The sequence below is a fragment of the Prionailurus viverrinus genome, chromosome B3, assembly GCF_022837055.1.
Source record: "Prionailurus viverrinus isolate Anna chromosome B3, UM_Priviv_1.0, whole genome shotgun sequence".
Taxonomy (NCBI): Eukaryota; Metazoa; Chordata; class Mammalia; order Carnivora; family Felidae; genus Prionailurus; species Prionailurus viverrinus.
Genome location: NC_062566.1, coordinates 108194074 through 108205000, shown reverse-complemented (window position 1 = coordinate 108205000; position 10927 = coordinate 108194074).

Genomic DNA, 10927 nt, shown 5'->3' with positions numbered 1-10927 from the left:
CTCATGCAGTTATGAATTCCATACATGTATATAGCTTCAGGGTTGGCTAGAGTCAGAATCTGAAACCATGTCATAAAAATGCCATCTTTCAGCTATGCTTTCTCCTTTGTTGACTTACTTCTCATATTGGCTCTTCCTATATAGTGGCAAAATTGGTATTGTCTTTTGTAAGCAATAATTTAGATCGGTAGTTATCAAGTTTGTCTGGGGACACCTGGAGAACCCAGGACCCTTTTGGAGGGTCTTTAAGGTCAAAAAGATTTTCATACTTAATACTAAGGCATTATTTGTCTTTCCACTCTCATTTTCTCTTTAGATACAGTGGAATTTTTCCAGAGGCTACATGATATGCAATGATATCATCACCCTGACAGCTAATGAAATGTGTTTGTATATTTCTATATTTAAAAATTATTTTAATATGGTAAATATTTATGCATGTAACCTACTTAAAAGTTCTTTGGAGTCCTCAATAATTTTTAAGGGTGTAAAGGGGTCCTGAAACCAAAAATCTTGAGAACCATAGAACTAGGTCATATCCCCACCCCCAAAGTACTTACACTAAGGCAAGTTAACCCGATTGGTTAGGCCTCAGTTATGTTCTCACCCAGAGGATGAGGATCAGCTGACCCCTACCAAATGGCTAAGACCAAGGGAGGGGGGATCAAGGTACCATAGGTAAGGCTAGTGCCTCGATAGGTTTACAGTTAGTTCAACTCTTCTTACAGACTCCTATCTCTGTCCACCATTACTACAGATTTTATTCTTTTCTGAGGACACTAATTTGTATGTTTAATACCACCCACATTATCTCTTGTTATCATTCAGAAGATAGAGAAGCTTTTCCTGGTATGTCATGACAACTTACGCACAATCATCACTTATTTATGTCTGCTTATCTATAAAAGAAGGAAGCAAGGAGGGGAAAAGTCAGATTTCTAAAGAAAACACTGGTTTTTCTCCTTCCTTAATTCAAATAAAGGGTAGACCATAGAAGAGGAGGACAGTATTTGCTAGAAGAAGAAGAAGGAATTATCAGGTAAGAGAAAGGAAAGAGAGATTGTTAAATCAAAAGTAACATTAGGTTCCTAGAAACTACTTGATTTCTCAAAAGCACTCTGTCTATAAGGCCTTCAGGTTTTAGGATTCAGTATACACAAGCCAAGAAAAAATAGTCCGAAGCTTGAAAACTGACATGGTTTGAGTTTTAGTTTTATACTTTTAAAAAAATGAAAAACATCATGCTTTTCCTAAATTATTATTATTAATTGGTTTCCATGACATCAAACTTAGCTTAAAGCCCAGCTATTCTAGGTAAATATACTTGTCTCTATAAAAGCAATATACAATAAGAAAATTATTATTATTTTTTTTAACTTGGTGATTTAACTTAATTTTTTATTTTTTAAAATTTACATCCAAATTAGTTAGCATATAGTGAGGCAATGATTGCAGTAGATTCCTTAATGCCCCTTACCCATTTAGCCCAACTCCCTCCAACATCCCCTCCAGCAACCCTCAGTTTGTTCTCCATATTTATGAGTCTCTTTTGTTTTGTCCCCTCCCTGTTTTTATATTGTTTTTGTTTCCCGTCCCTTATGTTCATCTGTTTTGTCTCTTAACGTCCTCATATGAGTGAAGTCATATGATTTTTGTCTTTCTCTGACTGACTAATCTCACTTAGCATAATACCCTCCAGTTCCATCCACGTAGTTGCAAGTGGCAAGATTTCATTCTTTTTGATTGCTGAGTAATACTCCATTGTATATATATACCACACTTAATAAGAAAATTATTTTTAAAAAGAAAGAAAATTATTTTGTTAGCCTAAATAACCTCATTCTATCCTAGATTGACTAATAATTGGAGGAAATGTGATATATAGGAACATTTAAACAGTGTTTTGGCTTAAAATGATTCTTAAAGTTTGAAATGTTATAAAGCATAAGTGAATATGTGAAGGAAGTAGAGCTGATGACCACTCATTTTTACCATATAGTAATTACATTTCACATTTATCTTTCTGTGGATCTCCTGCTGTGGGATTGATTGGTTACAGAGCAAGTATCCTTTTCCAACATAGAAACTTGTTCTTTTACAACTCCTAATATTTGATGATTAAATACAGAACATATGAAGTAATAGAGACTTTGAATTGTGAACAATACAAGCCCCTCCCAATGTGCCAGAGGGGCTGTTAGAAATTTGCCTTGGCATGTGACAGATTTCAGAAACCTCTGCCTATAAAAGAAGACACCACACAAGGTGACCATAGTCAAGTAACCATAAACCATACTAAAGCTGGATTTTCTACCTGGATCTAAAAGTGTAAGGCAATATGCTTGCATACTGCCACATGTCCTTTTGATGATTGCAATTCTAGACTAAAGACGAAAGTATCATCCTGTTGTTGGCCTTATTCCATTTAGGAAAGAAGTGTAACAAGCATTTCTAATCACTTTGTGGTCATTGCAAAAAGGCAACTTTTGGAAGTGAAATGTTAGCAAATATTCCCTGAATAGTTCAAAAGTCAAGGTAAAATAAATAAGCTACAAAAATAGTACTATCCAACATTATGGTTTGTAAATGTATTACTAACAGGACAAAGTTTTCCTCAGCTGAGGTTAAAACTGAGAAGTATCTCCCAAGTACAGTCAAGAATCAGAGGTTTTATTCTCAGAGAAACATAACTGAAATGTTATGAGTGTACATAAAACTGTAATAATGTTTCAATTCCATCAATACTTTCTGATTGCTAATTCAGTTTCCCTAATAACTTAATTCTTAAATGGGAATGCCCTAAATATAGGCATATTCCAACCACCTTGGAAGGTATAGCCATCATTGTAATTTAAATTGATTCCATTTATCAGTGATTCTCTTGGGAGTTTGAGGAGTTTGGATGAGCTGCTGATCTGTTGGGTAAGTTGACCAAATAAATTTGTACCTACAAAGGTAAGATCTATATTCTGGATTTATCAAAATGCAGATACTCACAAATATCCAGCCAACCCAAATGATAACTTTGTACTGCCATAGAAGTGCAAATCAGAGTCCAATGTGAAGTTTTACAAAGTAAGATAAAAGGCTTTGATATTTCCGTTTTGTGTTTTGAAGAAACTGAAAAATTTGGCGGATTTGAAGGAAAGGTGGTAAGTGTGACTGATAGTAAACATACAATTTTGATACTTTGGTGATGGCAAATGATTCACTGTGTAAGAAGGGATAAATCTTTCCCAACAACTAGTTTATTTCATGCCTTAGTTAATGAAGAAAAAAGGGGGGAAAGGTCAGATACTCATCTAAACCTATTGAATGGCAAACAAAAAATGTGCATATGATTTTTAAAACATTTGAATGGTGCTCTTTTAATCCAATTTTAAAATTGGGAATCTAAGACCCTGAAATTAAATTACTTATTTAACTAGTCAGTGTACAGTCAGATTTTATATTCTTGACTTTAGCTCTCATTGCTCTGTCTAATCCAATTGACTTGGAAAGTCTCTCAGGACTGCTGAAGCATACAAGGACTAGATAAGTACAGAGGTGGCTTTCTTGTAACAGAATATGGATTACATATTCATTTTACTCAGTTGGGAGAACATGAAACTATCTCTGGGCTGCCGAACCTGTTATTTATGTGGTCAAGAGAGGAAAGATATGAATTAGATTGGAATATGAACTGGTACTAAGAAAACCTGAGCTCTGGTAACTATCCTAACTGTTAACATCCCCAATTAACTGTGGGACTTTGGACACTCTTTCAACAAAGCTGAACTCCAGTTTCCTCTTCTATAAAATGAAGGCACATCATACTCATTTAAAGTTCCTTCTAATACCCAAATTCTGTGATTACATATAAACATTTTCAAATCTAAAATTAAATTTTTTTTAAGTTTATTTACTTATTTTGAAAGAAAGAGAGAGCAACTGGGAGAGGGGCAGACAGAGTGAGAGAGAAAATCTCAGTCAGGTTCCCCACAGTCAGCACAGAGCCCGAAAACAGGGCTCAAATTCACAAACCATGAGATCATGATCATGTCATGTGTCATGACCTCAGCCAAAGTTGGACGCTTACCTGACTGAGCCACCCAGGTGCCCCCAAAATTACATTTTTAAATACACCTTTACAGATTTAAATTAACCTTGGGGGAAAGAAAATTTTTAATCGGACGGCTTACTTTGCTCATACCAGAATATAACAAGGGATTCCTACAGACTAAGAAATGTTTTGTAACAAATAAACTTTCTCCTTATTGACAGGATTCTGGAAATTAATGACCACTTAGAGTAAACAAAAGATCTGAAGATCTTGGACAGCAGTATGATCCAAAATGACACAAGACAAGGTATCAAGAGACCTGGGACTTTACAATTAACTGTCTGAGGCATTATGCAATATCTGAGCTTCTATCTACTCTCAGGTACTGTTTTAGGTGGTCAAAATGAAAAGATAAACAAGACATAGTCCTGCGCCTCAAAGAGTTCACAATCTGGTGAGAGAGAGAGATAGTTGGAGAAACAAACACTTCCAATATAATTCATTAAATGTTATGATAAAGGCAAGAAGACCTGGAACAGTGATTCTCAAACCCAGTTTCACATAAGAATTTCCAAAGGAACTTTTAAAAAATACAGATGCTCTGGGGGTGGGGGGTGGGAGGGAGGGGAGGGTGGGTAATGGGCATTGAGGAGGGCACCTGTTGGGATGAGCACTGGGTGTTGTATGGAAACCAATTTGACAATAAATTTCATATTTAAATAAATAAATAAATAAATAAAAATTAAAAAAAATACAGATGCTCTTGCCCTATCTTTGAAAGATCATGACTTAATTGTCTAACGGAGGGGTCCAGTGAATTGGGTTTTTTTAATATTAAAATTAAATTTATTTTAAATTTATTTTTTAAATGTACATCCAAGTTAGTTAGCATATAGTGCAACAATGATTTCAGGAGTAGATTCCTTAATGCCCCTCATCCACTTAGCCTATCCCCTCCTCCTATAATCCCTCCAATAGCACTCTGTGTGATCTCCATATTTAAGAGTCTCTTGTTTTGTCCCCCTCCCTATTTTTATATTATTTTTGCTTCCCTTCCCTTGAGTTCATCTGTTCTTCGTCTTAAAATCCTCATATGAGTGAAGTCATAGGATATTTGTCTTTCTCTGACTAATTTCGCTTAGCATAATACTCTCTAGTTCCATCCATGTAGTTGCAAATGGCAAGATTTCTTTCTTTTTGATTGCTGAGTAATACTCCATTGTGTATGTGTGTGTGTGTGTACACATATATTTGTGTGTATATACATATATATATATATATATGTATACTACATCTTTATCCATTCATCCATCGATGGACGTTTGGGCTCTTTCCATACTTTGGCTATTGTTGATATTGCCGCTATAAACATGGGGGTGCATGTGCCCCTTCAAAACAGCATACTTGTATCCCTTGGATAAATACCTAGCTGTGCAATTGCTGGATCATAGGGCAGTTCTATTTTTAATTTTTTGAGGAACCTCCATACTGTTTTCCAGAGTGGCTGCACCAGTTTGCATTCCCACCAGTGGTGCAAAAGAGATCCTCTTTCTCCGCATCCTTGCCAACATCTATTGTTGCCTGAATTGTTAATGTTAGCCATCCTGACATGTGTGAGGTCGTATCTCATTGTGGTTTTGATTTGTTTTTCCCTGATGATGAGTGATGTTGAGCATTTTTTCATGTGTCTTTCGTCCATCTAGATGTCTTCTTTGAAGAAGTGTCTATTCATTTCTTTTGCCCATTTCTTCACTGGATTATTTGTTTTTTGGGTGTTGAGTTTCATAAGTTCTTTATACATTTTGGATACTAACCCTTTATCTGATATGTCATTTGCAAATATCTTTTCCCATTCTGTCAGTTGCCTTTTAGTTTTGCTGATTGTTTCCTTCGTTGTGCAGAAACTTTTTATTTTGATGAGGTCCCAGTAGTTCATTTTTGCTTTTGTTTCCCTTGCCTCTGGAGATATGTTGAGTAAGAAGTTGCTGCGGCCAAGATCAAAGAGGTTTTTGCCTGCTTTCTCTTCGAGGATTTTGATGGCTTCCTGTCTTACATTTAGGTCTTTCATCCATTTTGAGTTTATTTTTTTGTATGGTATAAGAAAGTTGTCCAGGTTCATTCTCCTGCATGTCACTATCCAGTTTTCCCAACACCACTTGCTGAAGAGACTGTCTTTATTCCATAGGACATTCTTTCCTGCTTTGTCAAAGATTAGTTGGCCATATGTTTGTGGGTCCATTTCTGGGTTCTCTATTCTGTTCCATTGATCTGTCTGTTCCTGTGCCAGTACCATACTCTCTTAATGATTACAGCTTTGTAATACAGCTTGAAGTGTGGGATTATGGTGCTTCCAGCTTTGGTTTTCTTTTTCAAGATTGTGCTGGCTATTCAAGGTCTTTTCTGGTTCCATACAAATTTTAGGATTGTTTGTTCTAGTTCTGTGGAGAATGATGGTGTTATTTGATAGGTATTACATTGAATATGTAGATTGCTTTGGGTAGTATTGACATTTTAACAATATTTGTTCTTCCTATCCAGGACCATGGAATCTTTTTCCATTTTTTTGTGTCCTCTTCAGTTTCTTTCATAAGCTTTCTATAGTTTTCAGTGTATAGATTTTTCACCTCTTTGGTTAGATTTATTCCTAGGTATTTTATGGTTTTTGGTGCAATTGTAAATGAGATCGATTCCTTGATTTCTCTTTCTGTTGCTTCATTGTTGGTGTATAGGAATGCAACCAATTTCTGTGCATTGATTTTATATCCTGCAACTTTTCTGAATTCATGGATCAGTTCTAGCAGTTGTTTGGTGGAATCTTTTCGGTTTTCCATATAGAGTATCATGTCATCTGCAATGAGTGAAAGTTTGACCTCCTTGCTAATTTGGATGCCTTTTATTTCTTTGTGTTGTCTGATTGCTGAGGCTACTTCTGATACTATGTCAAATAACAGTGGTGAGAGTGGACATTCCTGTCTTGTTCCTGACCTTAGGGGGAAAGCTGTCAATTTTTCCCCATTGAGGGTATTAGCATTGGGTCTTTCATATATGGCTTTTATGATCTCAAGTTATGATCCTTCTGTCCCTACTTTCTTGAGGGTTTTTATCAAGAAAGGATGCTGTATTTTGTCAAATGCTTTCTCTGCATCTATTGAGAGGATCATATGGTTCTTGTCCTTTCTTTTATTGATGTGATGAATCACATTGATTCTTTTGTGTATATTGAACCAGCCCTGCATCCCAGGTATAAATCCCACTTGGTCGTGGTGAATATTTTTTTTTAAATGTATTGTTGGATCCGTTTGGCTAATATATTGTTGAGGATTTTCGCATCCATGTTCATCAGGGAAATTGGTCTATAGTTCTCCTTTTTTAGTGGGGTCTTTGTCTGGTTTTGGAATCAAGGTAATGCTGGCTTCAGAGAAAGAGTTTGGAAGTTTTCCTTCCATTTCTATTTTTTGTAACAACTTCAAGAGAATAGGTGTTAACTCTTCCTTAAATGTTTTGTAGAATTCCCCTGGAAAGTCATCTGGCCCTGGACTCTTGTTGTTTTGGGAGATTTTTGACTACTAATTTGAGTTCTTTACTGGTTATGGGTCTGTTCAAATTTTTTATGTCTTCCTATTTCAGTTTTTGGTAGTGTATATGTTTCTAGGAATTTGTCTATTTCTTCCATATTGCCCATTTTATTGGCGTATAATTGTTCATAATATTCTCTTATTATTGTTTGTATTTCTGCTGTGTTGGTTGTGATCTCTCCTCTTTCATTCTTGATTTTATTTACTTGGGTCCTTTCCTTTTTCTTTTTGATCAAACTGGCTAGGGGCTTATCAATTTTGTTAACAGTTTCAAAGAACCAGCTTCTGGTTTCATTGATCTGTTACTGCTGTTTTTTGTTTCTTTGTTTTGATAGCATTGATTTCTACTCTAATATCTATTGTTTCCAGTCTTCTGCTGTTTTTGGGTTTTATTTGCTGTTCTTTTTCCAGCTCTCTTAGGTGTAAGATTATGTTGTGTATCTGAGACCTTTCTTCTTTCTTTAGGAAGGCCTGGATTGCTATATACTTCCCTCTTGTGATCGCCTTTGCTGCATCCCAGAGGTTTTGTGTTGTATTGTTATCATTTTCATTGGCTTCCATGTACTTTTCAATTTCCTCTTTAACTTCTTGGTTAGCCCATTCATTCTTTGGTAAGATGTTCTTTAGTCTCCAGGTATTTGTTATCTTCCCACATTTTTTCTTGTGGTTGATTTCGAGTTTCATAGCGTTGTGGTCTGAAAATATTCATGGTATGATCTCGATCTTTTTGTACATGTTGAGGGCTTTTTTGTGTCCCAGTATGTGATCTGTTCTAGAAACATTCCATGTGCGCTGGAGAAGAATGTGTATTCTGCTGCTTTAGGATGAAATGTTCTGAATATATCTGTTAAGTCCATCCGGTCCAGTGTGTCATTCAAAGCCATTGTTTCCTTGTTGGTTTTCTGTTTCGATGATCTATTCATTGTTGTAAGTGGGATGTTGAAGTCCCCTACTCTTAAGGTATTATTGTCAATGAGTTTCCTTATGTTTGTAATTAATTGATTTATATATTTGGGTGCTTTTACATTTGACACATAAATGTTTACAATTGTTAAGTCTTCTTGGTGGAAAGACCCTTTATGATATAATGCCATTTTTCATCTCTTGATACAGTCTTTATTTTAAAGTCTAGATTGTCTGATATAAGTATGGCTACCCCAGCTTTCTTTTGTCAACCATTAGTATGATAAATGGTTCTCCATCCCCTTACTTCAAATCTGAAGGTGACTTTAGGTCTAAAGTGGGTCTCTTGTAAACAGCATATAGATTGATCTTGTTCTTATCTATTCTGTTACCCTATGTCTTTTGATTGGAGCATTGAGTCCACTGATGTTTAGAGTGAGTACTGAAAAATAAAAATTTATTGCCATTATGTTGCTTGTAGAGTTAGAGTTTCTGGTGGTGTTCCCTGGCCCTTTCTAGTCTTTGTTGCTTTTGGCCTTTTTTCTTTTTTTCTTCATTTTTTTCTACCCTCAGAGAGAGTCCCCCTTAAAATTTCTTGCAGGACTGGTTTAGTTGTCAGGAACGCCTTTAGTGTTTGTTTGTCTGGAGAATTCTTTATCTCTCCTTCTATTTTGAATGACAGCCTTGCTGGATAAAGTATTCTTGGCTGCATATTTTTCCACTTCAGCACATTGAATATATCCTGCCACTCCCTTCTGGCCTGCAAAGTTTCTGTGCATAGGTCTGCTGCAAACCTGATCTGTCTTCCCTTGTAGGTTAAGGACTCTTTTTCCCTTGCTGCTTTCATGATTCTTTCCTTGTCTGAGTATTTTATGAATTTGACTATCATATGCTTTGTTGATGGTCAGTTTTTTGAATCTTATGGGAGTCCTCTGTGCTTCCTGGATTTTGATGTCTGTGTCTTTCCCCAGGTTAGGAAAGTTTTCTACTATGATTTGCTCACATAACACTTCTACCTTTTTTTCTTTCTCTTCATCTTCTGGGACTCCTATGATTCTGATGTTCTTCCTTTCTAATGAGTCACTGATTTCTCTAATTCTTCAATCGTGCTCTTTTGGCTTAGTCTCCCTCTTTTTTTCTGCTTCATTATTCTTCACAAGTTTGTCCTCTATATTGCTGATTTGCTGCTCTGCCTTATCCATCCTTAGCATCTGCCATGGCATCCTTTCGACATTGCAGTTCAGTTGTAGCATTTCTTATTTCATGATGACTAGCTTTTACTTCTTTTATCTCTGCAGAAAGGGATTCTAATCTATTGTCAACCCCAGCTAGTATTCTTATTATTGTGATTCTAAATTCTCATTCAGACATCTTGCTGGTATCTGTGTTGATTAAGTCCCTGGCTGTCATTTCTTCCTCCTCTTTCTTTTGGGGTGAATTCCTTCATTTTGTCATTTTGAAGGAAGAAAAGGAATTAATACTGTAACAAAAATTAAAATTAAAAAATTAAAAACAACATACACACACACACACACAAATCAAATAAATGATGCTAGATTGTAGGTGTGTTTTGGTCTTGTTGTTGAAAACAAAAAAAAAAAGGCGAAAAAAGCAGGGGCAAGGAAAACGTTTGAAAATTTGAAAAAAATGAATACAATGAAATAGAATAAAATGAAATGATGGACAAAAGGAATGAAATCTTTCCATCTTGAAATCTTTTGCAACTATGTGGATGGAGCTAGACATATTATGCTAAGCGAAATTAGTCAGAGAAACACAAATATCATATGACTTCACTCATATGAGGACTTTAAGATACAAAACAGATGAACATATGGGAAGGAAAACATAAATAATATGAAAACAGGGAGGGGGACCTAACATAAGAGACTCTTAAATATGGAGAACAAACAGAGGGTTACCGGAAGGGTTGTGGGAGGGCAGATGGGCTAAATGGGTAAGGGGCATTAAGGAATCTACTCCTGAAATCATTGTTGCACTATATGGTAACTAACTTGGATGTAAATTAAAAAATAAATTAAATAAACAATTTTTTAGAACTGAAATTATGGAAGTAAAATAGAATTTGAAAAATTCACAAAAATGTAAAACATATAGTGGAAAAAAACAAATAAAAATATTTTTAATAAAAATTGAAAATAAAAATAAATTTTTTCTCCTTCTGTATTCAAGAAAAAGAAAAGAAACAAAAAAGAGAAAAAAAAGAAAATTGAACAGATGGACCAGTGAACACACTGAAATATGATTGAAATTACTTCATTTTCCCCTAGAAGTCAAACTATGAAGAGCTTTATAGTCCTTAAGCTAAGCAAGCGGATTTGTGTTCCTGAAGAGTGAGATCGGCCCAGTTGGGCAGGGCTTAGTGTAACATCTCCATTATCCACTA